At 38.7% G+C, this 17,727-nt stretch overlaps 1 pseudogene; it reads left to right on the top strand.

Annotated features, from left to right (window-relative positions):
* Positions 1-6,578: 6,578 nt before the first annotated feature.
* Positions 6,579-17,727, top strand: part of LOC149224846 (DUF21 domain-containing protein At2g14520-like) — a 161,830-nt pseudogene continuing 150,681 nt past the window's right edge.

The following is a 17,727-nucleotide window of genomic DNA, read 5'->3' on the forward strand; positions in this document are numbered from 1 at the left end:
CCAGCCTATTGCTTTAACTCATCCATTTCCTACACAACCGTAATAACAAATGGTTGCCCAGCCTCCTCCACCTCTACAAGGGGGAAACGAGGGGTCATTTTTCAACCCCACCAATAGTTCATCCATCTTTATGTGCAAATAAGACATTAATGTGACCATGTATCCAAGTCGTATGATGTTCCTGAGTCAAGTTCTTCTCCAAAGGACTCACCTGCTCCACCTACTTCCACCAAACCTCTCATGTTAGATAAGCCTTTTGAACCTATTTATCGCCCCCAAAAGGGTGTCACTTGTAAGACAACATACAATTGCTCTACCCAAGATGCTTAGCATTATAGTATTGTTGAATACCTTGCCCAGGGTCCCTATTCCATGTCTTCCCTAAAGGTTTTGCAAAGTTGTCCCCAACAACGTAAGGCCTTGTTTTATGCAATTGGTCAAGTTTATCCTTCTGACTTAAACCTCATCATGTTCAATGTTGACTAGGCTTCCTTTCAACTTTCCCACCATATCACCTTTCATATCACTGTGTGTATTTTCCATAAAAATATTCATTGCTCTTTGGTGGATGAAGGTTCTTCCACTTGTTTCATGTCAGCATCATGTTGGAAGGCTCTCATCTTTCCTAGGCTTGCCACATCGAATACTACTCTTCAATCCTTTGATGGAAACAACTTTGTGCTGAAGGGGGTTCTTCCCAAGTTTTCCATTGATCTAGGAGGTAAAACCGTTTATGTTGGTGTTGAAGTTGTTGACGCTACTTTAGATTATAACTTGCTCCTTAGCCATAGTTGGTTTTATGCCATGATCGTAGTTTCCTCGTCTATATTATGTGTACTTTGCTTTCCTCATGAAGGCAAGATTATTACCATCAACCAACTTGACTATTATGTGCCATCGGCCCAAATTTCCACTATGGGGAACTTAGTTCCACTTATTGGAAATGACCATGGTCAATATGAGAGTGTTGGCATGGGATTTTTTAAAATCTCATCTCTTATTGGTGTTTTTCCTCAATTACCCTTGCTTAGCACTCCATCCTTTTCTAAATATCCTATGCATATGATCTCTTCTAGAACCTGTGGACCCCATAAAGCTCATAATCCTTGGGTGGTGTCACCGTTTATTATGGAATTTGATCAAACTAGTGAGACTCCTTCGCCACCTTTAGTGGAATAGATTTCCTCCTTGGCAGTCCCATCAATACCTTCTGACGTTGGTCAAAAACTCCTTCCCAATATGGAATATGACCATGTTCCTTTGCCCACACGGACCACCACTCCACATGTTCCACCTAACTCTCTCATTGACAAACCCCTTCGTCCAGTCAACTTGGAGGTCATGGATCTTCCTATTGATAATCCTAGGGAGATTATGCCTCTTGATGCCCCTAGTCTCCCCGAATTGGAAAAGGTAGAGGTTGGCAACCAAAATATTGAATCGACCCTAGAGGCATCTCCTCAGCCTTCCTTGGATGTGCCACCCATGGACTAAGTCAAGTCTTGGGCTTCTACTACCTAACTTGCTAATGAATTATCACCTGTTGATGAGCATATTGTACCCCCTTTATGTCTTGATCCTCCCTTATGTCCTCAGGTTAATTTTAAGAGCACGACTATGTTAGAATGTCCCTGGCATGGTCAACCTTTCAGGATTGGAAAGTTTTACTTCCTTTGGCATGGCCCCGCATTGGTGAGCCATATGGTTCCCTTACCCTCCATGAGTTCACGTATAGAAACCCTTGGCTTGTTCTCAATTGTGGGCCCACCTTAGCGTGACCTACTGGATTGTGTTTTGCTTATATATGTTGTACATAAGAGTGTGTCATTTCTACCCTTTTTTGGTTTGATGTGTGATGTGAGTATTTGTCATACCTTATTTATTCCAAATCCAAAAAATTTATAAAATTCAAAGAACCAAAAAATATGTGGTCTTGTTTTTACCTCCTCCATGTTTACCTCATTCATTATGTTATTTAGCCATGGGTCTGGTATTTCTCAATTGTTTTTACAGGATTAGGTGGTGTTTTTATTGTGACATCTAATGGGTCTGAGGTATGCTTCCTCTTACTTTCATATAGGGGTAGGTCATTTTTGTCATCCTCATTGAATTATTGACTCCCAGTGCCTTATTTATGCCTCAAGTCTGACCCCATCAAGTTGCGACTTTAGCCACTTTCCTTTATGCATGTCGACACTTGGAGGTAGAGCTTACCTAATCATGGATACCATAGTATAGCACCTCTTTGTCATAGTGGTTTCCATGAAGAAAATTTTATTCCCTTTTCGAAATCCCTACATCTGACCTGCCATGACTTAGAATCTAAGCCTCATATCCTCTTCTTCATCTCTTTTATGGCTATACCCCAGGAGGATTCCACCTTTTTTGTCCCTTGTGATTATCACTCTTTATCAATCTACTTTCTGTAGATTGACCCTTATTTTCTCTCTTCCATCGTCATCATATACTTGCGTTACTATCCGCTTTCACTTGGTTTTCTTCCCTTTCTTGGAGGAACCACTGCGATGAGTGGTCCTATTAGCTAGCCTCTTGTCTTCATTATGTCATGAGCAGTTCCATCATTACTAGAACTAGTTGTTATCCTCTATACCACTCGTTCCTCCAAGAGGAGTTTCCTTTAAGCTCTTTTCGGACTCCTTAATTTAGAAAAGATTGTCAATGAACCTTCACACTCATAAAAGTACTTAAAGGGTCGTCTACTCAATATAAGTTTAACCCTTTTCTAGACTGGGATAGACTAGTAACGAAAAAGGAATAACCTAGTCTACTTTGGCTAAGAGGATCTCCCTTGTATACTTTTATCTTTTTTCATACTTGGAGGACAAATTTAAAAAAAAGAAACTTATAAAAGAGAAGGGAGGGAACATTTATTTCCATTAGTCATCAAACAGAAGCATCCTTTGCATTGCCCTTGAACATGGCACCTATCTATTTCATTATCTCATGGTTGGGTTTTAGCTTGCCTTGGAGTCGTACCTTACATATGAGTCCATCTACTCCTTCGGTTGGTTACTCTTTCAGTCATATAGAGCATGCCTCAATGCCTCCTACGTCCTTGCATGATATCACATGGTGCTCATTAGTCATGTTGCTAAGTCACTCTTGTGTCATGTCATTATGTGCTCAAGGGAAGTCCCAGCCTATGTCGGTCATCTACAGTAGCCTATTGACCCTTTTGAGTTGTCCATCCCTATGTCAATTGTACTTCATGACTTCATCCATACATCACATTATCCTAGTATGTTCCTTGTCGATTGATGGGGGATACATCAAGGCCCTTCTTCAATGAATCTTCTCATGTTGACTTTAGCTCATTATCTAGGAGTTTGATCTAAGAACTAGTAGTACCTTGGATCTTTCAAACCTCAGTGGAAAGCTACCTCGTGATTGGCAGTGGGTTTACATCATTAGCTCCTGATTGGTTGATTTCACTGGTGTTCGACGTCAACTCATTTATTCACACTTCGTGGATTTTACGAGGTAGCTTGGGATCCATTTTTCTCATTGGTGGATTGCCTCGTGTATGTTACTGGTTCACCTCGTTGGATGGTAATCAGGTGATTTCTACCATGTTTGACCCTAGGTTAGGGACATCTCACTCAGTATCCCTCCTAGACTGCAATGGAGTTATGTATCATTTATGTACTTTGAGGACTATCCTGAGACACTTCTTTATCTGTCATGTTTCGATAGTCCTACTGATGTACACTATGACATAGATCTACATTTTATTTACTAGTGGCTATGCTCTATCTATTGAGTCACATGGATCCATTGTGTAGGTCTTCATGGCCATGTTCTAGCATTTCATGCCATAGATTTGTAGTGTATGTTTGGCGGCCATGTTCAGTATCTTCTTATGACCGAGCATGGGTATGCCAGCCTCAAGGATGTAATCAACAGAGTCAACACTTCATCATTGAGTTCCTTTGATCAATATTTATAGTCTTATCTTCGTCCTCCCATTTTGAGATTTGAGTATTATTGTAATGCATTTTAGCCATCAGTTTCTCTTCTGGCCTCATGCATTAGGGAGCCTCTGTTATAACCCTATTTGTCAGTTCATTATAGTAAGAGAGACCCAAGGCCAACTTACCACAGTTGCTGGCTAGAATGCATCCCCTTTTACCTTTTCTTTTACTTATGTGAGATTTATCCCATGATCAAAGGGCAGAATTACAAGATTAAGTTATTTCTCATCATTATTTTTCCAAAATATTATAATTGTACGATAATTGAGAAAAAGATCATAATTGTGAAAAAGGTTTCTAGAGTTTCTTATTCCCAAGGAGATCAACTTGACCCACTTGTGTAAAAGTTAGCTAGGGGTCCATTATTATAGAATTTTCCTAACTTCTCAAGCCCCTAGGTGTCTAGATACATTCTCCCAAAGGATAGAATGAGCCTATATAATCTCACCAAGAGGAAAGGGGGTTAGATCAAGTATCCAAACTATAGCGCGAGAGCTCTACTATATTGGGAGAGGAGACCATACTACAAGCTTGAGGAGAGGATCTCCTTTGTTGGAAGGTATACATTTGTTGTACTTTCATTTTGGATTAATAGATACATGTTCCTTCCCTATATTTACATGTTTGCAACAGTTACATATATTGATTCTATGATGTTTTGAGTTGACAATCTTTTGAGGAAGATCACTTGTCGTCCTTGAGTGTTTGTGGTTATGTGTAGGTGTTGAGATCAAGTGCAGATGAAGCAAATCACTTGAGTGGAGCATGAGGATTCTACTACGAATTCAAAACCCTTCACCGACCTGCGAGGAGGCTAGGTGCACACTCTTTCCTTTATAGCATCTAGAACCGTTTGCTTGCTACATGTTTGAGCATTGGGTTGGGATTTGATTGTCTATCTATTGGCCATTTTTTCTCTTGTTGTCTGGTGATCTTATTCGGGCACAAGATCACAGAGCAATAGCTCCTTGCATGTAAATTTCATTGCAATGCCAAAGCATATTCAAAATATTAGAAATCATCAATTGCGTAATTAGTTTCTATGAGGGTCTAATATTTGTAGATATGGAGCTTGTTTCACTCACGATAGACATAAAAAATTTAATATAGTAGACTTTTTCCATAGGTACTTCTAATATAGTAGACTTTTTCTATAGGCTTTTGGATAGACATCACACTCAAAACATTTTTCTACTAACCCTAAGCTATCAATTTTTTACTTTTACTCTTACTATATTGTTGTGACCCAAAGATATATAAAATATTTCTCTCTTTTCACATAATAAGGAAAAAATTGTTAGATATTTCCATAGTTTTACCAATTTTTTTTTAAATTAAAAAAAATTTAAAAAAAAAAAAAAATATATCCACTTTGACCGTAAAGAGTGGCTCAAGAGATTGGGACTCACAATGATAAAGCTCCTAATTCTATTCAAATCTTATATAATCTTGCTTGATATGATTTGTGGATTATCATATTTAATTGGGGGATTCATTATGATATCTTGTTAAGTGAAACAGGGACTGCTCCTATTGAAGCAATTGGTATGATGCGAGGCATAAGGTATTTAAAAAAAATTGAGCAAATGGAAAAGGGTAGATGGCCTAAGGTTGTCTTTAATGATAGATTGTGCAAGAGCAAAAAACTTGGATGCAGCAAAATAACAAATGGTTTAGTAAATGGGGTATTTGCTTAAATGCGTATCCCATAAACAGCAAAGAGATAAAAGCTTTTGTTATGGAAAAGTTCCACAAACGTACTTGGGATAAGGAGCTAGGAAGAAAGAAAAATTATTATATTGAAGTGTTTAATCCCACTCATAATCATCAACCAAAAGCATACATAGAGGCCAATATCTCTTGGAGAGCCAAAATTCTTATTGCTCAGTTAAGGACTAATTCTCATCAACTCTGTTGTGAAACAGGGCACTGGAAAAGGCCAAAGGAAGTGTGGGAGGAAAGGGTATGCATTTTTTGTTCTTCTGGAAAAGTGGAAACAGAAAAACATTTCATTTTAGAATGTGAGGCCTTCAATGACATCAGAGAAAGTTATGCAGATATGCTGGCAGCTAACTCTTGGGATAATCTATTTAGCGAGGGGTTTGTCGAGAAGCTGGGAACACTTCACAGAAAAATGGCCGAATACATTAAGCAGATGAAGAAGCAATCTGTCCCATAAGCTATCGTTAGTCTAATGGACATTAAAATAATTTCTTTCTTTCTAAAGACAATAATAATTTTATGTTTCTTTAAATAATGTTTCATTATATTCCAAAAAACAAAAATACACAAAAACAAAAACAAATAAAAATAATAAAATTTAAAATTACAATTTCATAAGTAAAACTCAAAATAATTAACCATTTATCTACTAAATTAACGATGAAATTTAAATGTTTATGTTTTGATAATATGCTTACGATGGGAAACGAACTTTTACATATTTTTATTGTAAACCATATTGAGGAAGTGGCTTAAAGGAAAGACACCGTACCGTTGTTCTTTGACAACTTCTGTGATTCTTTTCGAAGGAATTCGTAATATTTTCGGGGATTCAGGAAAATGCGCGATATGGAAGCATGCTGCAGGGCAAAGTTCTGGATTTATATTGCCATAATTTTCCTGCTGGTTCTCTTCTATGGTCTCATGTCTGGGTTGACCCTTGGCCTCATGTCGCTCAGCTCCATGGATTGGGAGGTTTTATCCATATCCGGAACGCCGCTGGATCGCAAGCACGCAGGTGTGAAATTTTGGCCATCCTTGTGCGAACGTAGATTTTGGAATATTTCATAAATATAGAAAAGTTTCTGGAGTTGTGAATATTTCATATATATGGAATTGATGTCAAATGAATTTTTTTTTAAGAAATGGTGTATCTTGATGGAAAGGATCAATATTTTGGATGGATATTCTGTTTATTTATACATAAATTATTTTTGAACATATGCCATTAATATAATTTCAAAAATATAATTTAGTTTTTATACCAATCGGCTGTGATGTTGACTCATCATTGTTATTTAAGAAAAACCACATTATCTATTATTGCTTTTTAATGTTCTATAAAAAGATTGACTTTTACATATTTTCATTCAAAAAAGACAAACTCTTAATCAAACAAAAACATTTTTGGGACATCTATAACTTTACTTAGTTATTATTAGAATGATCTCAAATTATTATTTTCCTTAGTAATTTTTTAAATAAGATTATTTCAATTTTTTTTCTTAAATTTTTTAATAACCAGCATAGATCCATTTTAAATATGGATCTAATATAAGTTGGGAGAGATCCATTTTTTTCAACTTTGATGATTCACTGACAAAATTACACATCAAACTAGGTTGTAGAATGAACTTTTAGACTCAATAATTTTTATATTTTTCACAAAACTACTTACAAACAAAATCATTACACATCAAACTAGGCTGTCGAATGAACTTTTGGACTCAATAATTTTTACATTTTTCACAAAACTACTTACAAACAAAATCTTTGAATCTCAAATTGTTATTTTGTAATAAGTTTTTTGAATGAAATTATTTCAAATTTTCCCCATTTTTTTTAAAATTCCTACACTTCTTGAGAACGTTGGTCACAAACACATCTTTGAACAGGCTTTTACATTGATACTATTTTGATTTTGTCGTTGTTAAGAGGGACGTGAACCTCATTTGTTTTCAAAGTAATACTCTATTTTTTAAGCTTAAGAAATTATAAACGATTAACAGATATATAAACGAGGATCCAACCAATATAATAGTCGATGCCATGACAATATAACCGTTTTCCGGTGTTATTAATAACCCAGACCTCATGCACACCTCTACGAAAGGCACACCCAAATCCGAACTCGTATGCCATTAATCAAATGACACTTCCTGATTTGGAACACTTAATATCGGTTTTACAGTTTGTATTTGTTCTTCCTTTGTTTTTTTATTTTTGTTTTTCCCATACTTCCTCCTCCCGTCCTATCTTTTTCCCATACTTTCTCCTCCTCTCCCAGAGGAATACTAGTCTATCTTTTTCCCATACTTTCTCCTCCTCTCCCATAGGAATACTTCCTCCTCCAGTCCTATCTTTTTCCCATAATTTCTCCTCCTCTCCCAGAGGAATACTAGTCTATCTTTTTCCCATACTTTCTCCTCCTCTCCCATAGGAATACTAGTCTATGGATCTACATGGATCATAATCCTTTAAATTCACATCTTCTCCATCTTCAATATCCATAAAAATTAATTTTAGATGGTTTTATCTAGGTATTTTCCTTGTCGGCTTGTTTTAAAGCTTCAAGGGCCTCTATTTATTATTGTTCATGTTCATAGATGGTGGAGATATTTTTGAAATTTTTTTCATGGCTACAGTTCCTTGAAGTTTGGGAAATCTAGTACCTTAGCTTGTTGTTTCTTATATTTACTAGTCATTGTGTTAAATTGAACTTGGGCTTATTGGGAGGATCATTACATGATTGGCAAGATAGTTGGTTTTTTTTGTTGGAAACTTTTAGCAAAAGTCTTTATACTCATGGAAACATTTGCACTTAAAAGGGATATATATATTGATTTGTAACATCTCTAATAGGTCCTTTTCCAAGTCCATTTCCGCACATACTCTAGCATAGATGATCAACAGGAAAAAAATGTTTCAGCCCAACTTATCCCCAATATTTCTAAAGGTTTTTAGATCTAAAAATATGAGAGAAAGGTGGGGCAACCCTAGCCAAATATGGGATGAATATGCCTCTTCTTCTATGTTGAAGTGTGTGGGCTATGTGACAAAAACATGTCACAAGGTTTCATGAAATAAAGGCCTCGTTGAAATATCAAGTTTTGATCTTCTTTTCCTATAAAAACAAGACCCTTGACCACAAACAAACGAAGTTATCTATCCTTCTGTTTTTTACATTCAATACCTTTCTATTCATGCTTTTGTACTCTTTGGGCTAGGAGAGTGGAACGTGAACTTCCCAATCAATGCTTATTTTGATAGAATGAGGACATTCTTCCTTCAATTTGGACATTAGAACTCTTGTTGGGGAATGTGTTAGTGTCAATGTGACTGCTAACATATCCTCAATGACATGGCATGCCTACATAAAATGTTGACTTATAAAGCTAGAATCAGATGACATGGTGTGCTAACATAGCATGCTAATATGGCATGTTGATGTGGCATCAGGGCATGATCATGTTGATATGGCAACCAAGGTGTTGTCCCTTATGATTGATGATGTGGCCTTTAGGAATCTAAAAGTCTATCTTTTATTAAAAACGAGCGTTAAAGGATTCGTAGATCCAAATGATATAATTTTATTGATATCTTTATCAATATTTGATACTCACTGCCTATAGTGGTGACTATTATTAACAGGCATATTCCCCATTGTACTTTTTCATTAAGAGGAGGCTAATAATATCTCTCACTTACACTCAAGTTATGATTAAAGGGGGGATGTTAATGTTAAAAAAGAAACTTGACTTGGTGTTCAAGCCATTAATAAATTATCATTAATATTCTTATTAATAATTGATAGGAACTACCAATAATTGTAACTATTATTAAGAGGTATATAAATTTTATTGATATGCCTAGTGATCTACATGTATTTTACCACATTGAACACTTATTGAACATGTTTTGTATATTTATGTGGAATGTTACTAAATAGCTTTTTTGATGCACTTCGATGAAGAACACACTTATTTGGAGGAGCACAAGAAATGTTGACATGGTCAATATTCACTTCACTCACAAGATTAATTGAACAAAATTCATGATAACACTTCTATAAATTGATCGTTCATATTTGAAGAAGGTAAAACCCTCCATTGATGGTCATATCCAATGATGGAAGGAGAAGCTCTAATTGCAAAAATGGGCAAATAATTAATACACTTAAGTTTAGTGATATTCGCCCTAGCCTATTTTTTAAAATTAATGATAAGCTCACACTCAATGAAGTATGTTGGCTGCAGTATATGTTGATTATTGAGCCAACACTATCTTTTCAATCTAGTGTATGAATTATTGGAGGTGCAACATTGTATATGTCTGTAGAAGACTCTAGGATCATGCAAAACAAATCCTTATTTTAACCTATCTATTAGCACACCTCAAGTTCCTGCAAAACATTGATCAAACTCCTTGTCATATTTCTACAATCAATTGGAAATTATTGATGAACAAACCCTATCTACCAATCAATTGGAAATATGAGCATTGACTTTTAACTAAACTGAGAAACTTCAATATAAAGACTATCTCAATAAGATAAGGAGAAAAAGAGTTAAAATCCTAGACAATCCACACACTTCTCATGCGTTACAAAACACCCAAATCCAACAAAAACAATAAAACTTCTATTGTGAATCTACACTTGGTTCTATTCACAAATACTTTTGAGTAAAATCAAAGCAATAAGAGAAGGGTTTAAAAATTGTTCATGGCACTACCAATCCAACCAAATGTACTAGTTGTGCAAACAAACACTATATGCATAAATGAAAATATATCCACTCAGATATAATACTCTCACTCTCTCTTCAAACTTATATGCACACTTCAATCATTCATAAACAAATACCTCACTTTCTTAATTAAATAGGAATTCTGGAAATGTTGTCTTGATACTACTCATATGAAAGGACACCAGAAAAAGTTATCAAAAGGAGTGCTTTGTAACACTTAAAGCGTAAACCAATAATATGTTGACAATTTTTTTTTTTTGTAAGCTCAGGTATTACTCATTCTATTACTGAAAATTTTTCAAAAAGATACATCGTCCAAACCATAGAAGCCCGCCCTCAAGGGGAAACCGGGTCAAAACCATCTGTAATTTTTCAGTCCAGCCCAGAAGTAATAGGCTCTCAGTCTAACCAAAGTAGCTAACACAGCATAGCAGTTTTGAAACTTACAGCAAACCCTATTCATGACTATATTTCTGTTCCTACTATTCATCTATAAAGACACGAAACAAAATCAGAACAAAACAGAGAAACAGTATTCAACATATCTCCCGTCATGCATTTTCCTTTTCCACTGGCCGGCTGGCTCCTTGCGCAGGATTCGGCTGGGTGTCTCCTTGAACAGGATCCTGACGTTCACTCTTCAGAAGGTGAAGAATCTCATCCATTTTATCTCCCTGTCTTGACAAGGCTGTACGAATATAGCCTAGCTCCTTGCTCATATCCGGTTTCTTCTAAAGTAAATCAGCCATTTCTTTGGCAACCTGTTCCAAGGCCTTCGCCATCAAGCCTTTCATTACCCAATACATGTGAAGGGACTGCTTGAACAGAGTCCTGCGACCACGAGTGTGGCCCGGGTCGTGGAGGATTGTTGCCCATTCTTCCATCTCGTCTGACGATTGCTCCTGAATGGCCTCCTCTTCAAGATATTGCATTATCCTACGAATATCAGGGTCAGCATTGTTTTGAAAGGCCTTTTCCGCCTCTCGAATTTGGTGCATCACTGTTCTTTTAGGCTTCGCAGATTGCTGCTGTCGCTTTCTAGAATTTTCCCCTTCCTCGTGCTCTGTCGTGCTCTGGTTCCTATCCCCCTTCTGCGTTTTGCTTTGACCACTGCTCAGTGGACGACCCCTCTTGCGAAGCCCCGAACGTCTATCATCAGAGGCATTCAGCATAGGCGAATTTGTCTCCGGCTGGGGCGTGCTACCTTTCGAGCTCCTCTTTTGCATTTCCTTAAATCTTTTCCCAGAGACTCCAACGTCTTCCTCTTCTGAATCATCATCTATATCCCAAATTATGAATGGGGAGTCTCGTTCTATGGGGCTTTTTCCCTTCCCTTGCTCCCGATCTTCATCAATTGCATTCCGCTCCCCTACACCACGGCCTCTCTGTCGAGTTTCCATACCACCTGCAGTCCTGTCGCTCTTCCTTCTCTGATTATTTCCCCCCTTTGAATGCCTCTGCTGGAGACTATGGAAATGTTTCTGAATTATCCCGCAAGGGTAGTTGTTTCTCGGTCTCTGTTTCTCTTGACTTCGGAGATTTATAATATGGTGAACATAGGATGAGGCCCGAATTTTAATTCCCGGCTGCTTCCCATCCGGATCCGGTACCCCACTACCGTCGGCCGTTCCATCCGTAATCACGTCCACTGCAATGTATCCTGACGCCTCGTTAATCTCCCCTCTCAGCTGATGCCTATTAATTATCGCATCAAATGTGTAATCTTTGGTACTCATCCCCTCTGCCGCCATAATACCTCCTTTTAATTCCTGCTTCATCATTGTGTGGATTTGCATGCCACTTAGCACCTTATTCAATCGAACCTTGGCCATGGTTCGATCGTGCCTCTGCCAATTAATAATCCCTTTCATTGATCGAAGTGTGATCCCCGATAACACCATCATGATCAACCTTAATGAGCGTAATCAGATCTTTCCACTCTCTATTTGCCTCCGCATTCCTCCACTGACTATCTATCCTGCTTTGTTGGCCTCGGCTGCCCCAGTTGGCAAGCCAGTCCGTAGTTTTATTTCCATTTCTTCTAACATGATTAAAGATACAGTAGTCTATTCTTTTAATCATATCCGCTATCTCCTGTACGATACCTGCTGTGCGCCAGCTCTTAGTCACCTTTTCCCACCCCTTGCCATTCCTGAGTTTCTTTACCATTTCAATGGCAATTTGGGAGTCGCCCGTAATTTCCAAGTTGGAGTACCCATTTCTGATAGCAATTCTCAATCCAGTATGGAGAGCCCAGAACTCGGCCTCATTGTTGGTCATCTTCCCTCCCCAGTCGGCATATATCCATCTTACTTGTCTGTTGCTGTCACGGAATATACCCCCGAACCCTGCATCCCCAGGGTTGCCCTTAGAGGCCCCATCGAAATTTAGTTTTATAAATTGTCCCCTAGGATAGGTAAACTTGTCTGGGCTTTTAATCCTCATGTCCTGCTCTCTCCTTAATTGATAATGCACCATCTCAAATTTAAGGTTGAGTCTGTTCAAAATTTCTTGCTCCCTTGGATCTGCTTTCCAATCCTCGTCCTGCCATCTCTCTACCAGAATGGTTTCTCTCATCGCCTCTACCACCCGCTCCCAGATTACCTCAGGCTCCTTATTGACACTTTTGAAAATTCTAGCATTGCGTTCCTTCCATGCCATCCATATTACAAAACCTGATACAAGATTCCAGGCTCGCTGTATGACTTTGCAGTGGAAAGTTTCTTCCCTCCAATGGAAAACCATTTCGAGAAAATCTCTAACCTCCACCCCAGGTTTATTAAAGGTGCGCTTGGTATTAGACCAGAGTTGATTAATGAACGGGCAGTGGATCATGATATGATCTCTGTTTTCTTCGTGTTTTCTACACAGATAGCAGCTCGAAGGTCCCGAGAAACCCCGTTTCTGGATGCGGTCCCAAGTTAAGATTTTGTTTTTCGAAGCTAACCAAGTGAAAGTGGTCACTTTGGGCCACCAATTTAGATCCCAAATTTTCCTCCAATCCTGCTGGCCATCATTGTTATTGTGAGAATTTACCAAATAATAAGCTTCCTTAGCTGAGAAAAGGCCTCTCATGGTATTTCCCCAGCGTAGGATATCTTTTCCGTCTCTTACTCTGATTTTCCTTGAGTTCATTTCCTTTTTGAAAGCCGTCTGCATGTCAGGACTAAGATTCTGATCCCACTCTAACGGGTCCTTCCAGGATCTCCAACAGTCATCCATGCTGGCAGGTTTCCAATAATCCTTGACACTTGTTCTATTCCCCTCAATTCTTCTTCTGATTTGATGAAGATTCTGCATATTGTTCAGTCTTTCTCTTTGCTGCCATTTGTCGTCCCAGAAGTGAGCCTCATTCCCTCCTCTGATTTCCCAGAACGCATGCTGCTCGACAATGTTTCTATTTTGGCTGGCCAATTCCCATACAGCGGATCCGCGAGGCGTTTCTTCTTGTCTTAGAATGTCTACCTGTGAGTCTGGCATTCGATATTTTGTTCTCCATATTGATTTCCAGAGGTCATTTCCCCCTTGCAACCACCTCCACCAAAGTTTAGCTCCCATTGTTTGATTGAGCAGTTCTGGGTCTCTTAATCCTAACCCACCTCTCTCTTTCCTCTCTGTAAGCTGATTCCAGGCCACTAAGGCCCATTTCTTCTTTTCCTCCGACCCTCTCCAAATGAAATTTCTGATAATTTCTCTAATCTTCCCATAAACTCCTCTCGGGGCCGCCATAATTGAAAGGGGATAAATAGGTATAGCCTGAAGAACCGATTTGGCTAAAACAATTCTGCCAGCAATATTCAGGACCCTAAAGGCCCAGCTCGAGACTTTTTTCCTCATTCTATCTAAGATTCCCTGCCAATTCTTTAATCTTTTTGACGTGAAGTCCAGCATGTTACCCAGATACTTGGTAGGTAGTTCACCCGTTTTGAAGCCCAGAATTCTAATAAGGTGAGTCTTCACTTGATCCGCCGTGTTGAAGATAAAAACACACGATTTATCCCGGTTAATTTCAAGTCCCGATGCCTCAGCAAACAGGTCTAGAATTTTCTTAAGATGTTTGACTTCCTTAACAGTTGGCTCTCCAAAGAGCATTATATCATCAACAAATTGTTGATGCGTTAGAGGAAGTCTGTCTCCCCATAAGCGAAGTCCTTTTAATCTGTGAGCTGCTCTTTCCTGAGTAATATACCTTCCTAGACCCTCTGCTGCTAAGATAAACAAGAAAGGGGACAACGGATCACCCTGACGGATACCTCTGGAGGCATTAAACGTGTTCGAAGGGTTTCCATTGACTAAGATTGAAAAGTTAGGGGAAGAAATGAGATTGTGGATCCATGTAATCCATCTCTTGTGAAAACCGAAACATTCCAGAACTCTTTCCAGGTACCTCCAGTTAAGCCTATCGTAAGCCTTGGATAAATCAAGCTTGATCATCATTCCCTTTCGTTTTTTATCTTTGAGTGAGTGAATAACTTCTTGAGAGACAACTAAGCCATCCAAGATCTGCCTCCCCTCCACAAAACCAGTTTGCTCCGCCGATATTAAACTTTCCAGCAAGGGTTTTAATCTTCTAGCAATTAGAGAGGTTATGATCTTATACACTACATTACAGAGAGCTATCGGCCTAAAGCCATTAGCATCCTCCATATTTTCTCCTTTAGGAATTAGAGTAAAGAAGGTTGAGTTAAGAGCCGGCCATACCTTCTGCTGCACCCTTGACTCTTCTACCAAATCCAGTATGTCTTTTCCAAGAAAATGACAGCCAGCCTGGTAGAAATCTACTGTAAAGCCGTCCGGGCCCGGTGCTGTGCCCTTCCTCATTGCTTTCACTGTATCTTCCAGCTCTTCCAAAGTAACCGCCCTCATTAAGGCTTTGTTCTGGTCCTCCGTAACTAGTCTAGGTATAGCAGTACAGATCTCCTGGATAGCTCTCACTCGATCTACTTGAGGTTCAGAAAGGATTCCTCTATGATGATCCACTAGTGTTTGCTCAATTTCCTTTTGCTCCACCAACCTTATACCATTATTCCCTTTAATGGAAAGAGTTCTGTTTCCCTGTCTATGCTTAACCATTGCCTGATGAAAAAATTTTGTATTTCTTTCCCCTTCCCGAAGCCATTTAATTCTAGATTTTTGTCGCCATAGAATTTCCTCTTGCTTTCGTCTTTCTTCCATTCTTCCCAGCAGAATCCCTTCTTTGGTGATGCTTTCCTCAGCCCTGCCTTCCAAAATTATTTTCTGTTGGAGATCCTCCATTTCCTTTTCTAGTTTTTGCTTATCTTCCAAGATGTTGCCAAATTCCTCTTTGTTCCACTTCTTAATCTTCATCTTCAATTCTTTCAATTTTAAATGAAACGTGTGCATCTTTCCTCTACCCTGCACTCTACTTTGATTCCACCATTCTTCTACCTTTTTTATGAAATTCGGATCCCGTAACCAGAATGCTTCAAAACGAAATGGCTTCTTACCCTGGATTTTTTTAATGTCGATTTCCAATCGGATTGGCCAATGGTCCGAGCCCAAGGAGGGGATAATCTTGGCCTCGACAAAGATATCCTTGTTCAAGATGTCTTCAGATATTAAAAATCTGTCCAGTTTTGAGGCAATTTGGTTCTTGCCTCCTCTTCGATTATTCCATGTATAGACTCCATTGATGGTTTTAAGATCTACTACTCTTAGGTCCTCTATCATCTCATTAAATTTATCCATGAACTGATCCAGCCTTCTAACCCCACCTTTTTTCTCTTCCAGGGATCTGATTAAGTTGAAGTCTCCTCCAATGATCCAAGGTTGCCCAGAAAAAAGTTGTCGGATAGTTCTTAAACTTCTGATGAAGTTTTCTTTTTCTCCAGGGTTTGTGGGTCCATAAACACCTGTAATGACCACCTTTTCCTTGGTCCCCACTATCCTGCCCAGCCCGGTCAAGATTCCATGCATGCTAGTCCAATTATCTAGAAGGATTTCATTCGGGTTCCACAATATTGCTATTCCCCCAGCAACTCCTATGGCATCCTGTCCCATAACTTTATAATTCAATCTATTTTTTTCAATGATTTCTTCTAACTGGTGTACCCCAATTTTAGTCTCCTGCAGTATCAAAATGCTAGGTTTTTCTTTTTTGAGTTTATCTCTCAAATATCTTTGCTTTCCCTTACTATGCAAGCCCCTAATATTCCAGCTGACAATAATCATTTAAAACTTTTGGAAGGAAGGAAAAAATACCTCTGACAGAGGTATCACTTTACCAGAGTTGATCAATGTTTCGCCCACCGATTGGATAGTTTCATTTAACGTTCTCCGACCTCTTTTTCTGCTACTTTTGCCAGCATTGCCCATTTCCAGCATTTCTTTCTGCTGCTCACCAACCTCCGTTAGTTGTTTTTCCAGGTTTTCCCCTTTCCGTTCCTTGTATTTCTGGAAAGCTTCCTTGAATAACTGTTTTTGTTTTTCTGGTATAAATCTATTATCCAGATACTTCCACTCCTGGAGTAGTCTCTTCATTAACTTTTCCTCTTCGGCCTCATTTTCCATTTGGTTTTCAATTTCCATATGCGATTCCACTGTTTCTTCCGCCTCTTTTTCCTCTGTTTGTTCCTTGTTTGGTTTGTTTGGGCTTTTTGCTTTCTCTTTCTCTTCTCGGGAAATCTCCATGGGCGAGTTCTCTGGATCTTCATCATCATTCAAATTTATTTCATACCCTTCCGCGTCATCTTGCAGCGCCTGGAACTTATTTTGACTTTTTATTGTATTGGATGTTTCTTGCGATTTGGGTTTCAGGTTTTCCTTATTTTGCCGTTTCTTTCTATAGACTTGCTGGAAGCCTTCCTCTTTGTCTGTTGCCCTATCTTTATCTGACTTCCCCCCTTCCTCCTTATTCAATGGGCATTGCCTATATAGGTGGCCGTACTCATGACATTTCCGGCATCGAAAGGGGATGTGTTCATAATCAATCGGCTGCGTCCAGACTTCATCATGGTATTCCAATTCGATATTTTCCGGGAGTGGTTCAGCCAAGTTCATGAAAACACAAATTCTGGCAAAGGCATTATACTTTCCTCTTCTAGTGGCCTCTGCAGTCTTGACAAAGCTACCTATTGAGTTTCCTATTCCTTCCAAGATTTCCGGATCCCAAAACTCATCGGGTAACCAAAACAGCCTAACCCACACCGGGGCATCCATTAGTTTTTCTTTGTCAGGGTTATACCGCTCTTCCCAATGCTTCATAAACAGACCTGCATTGTTCAGGAAGTACGGCCCTTCCTCAA

Source organism: Pinus tabuliformis, chromosome Q (assembly GCF_031772625.1).
Source record: "Pinus tabuliformis cultivar Carrire ecotype Pingquan chromosome Q, CPIR1, whole genome shotgun sequence".
Taxonomy (NCBI): domain Eukaryota; kingdom Viridiplantae; phylum Streptophyta; class Pinopsida; order Pinales; family Pinaceae; genus Pinus; species Pinus tabuliformis.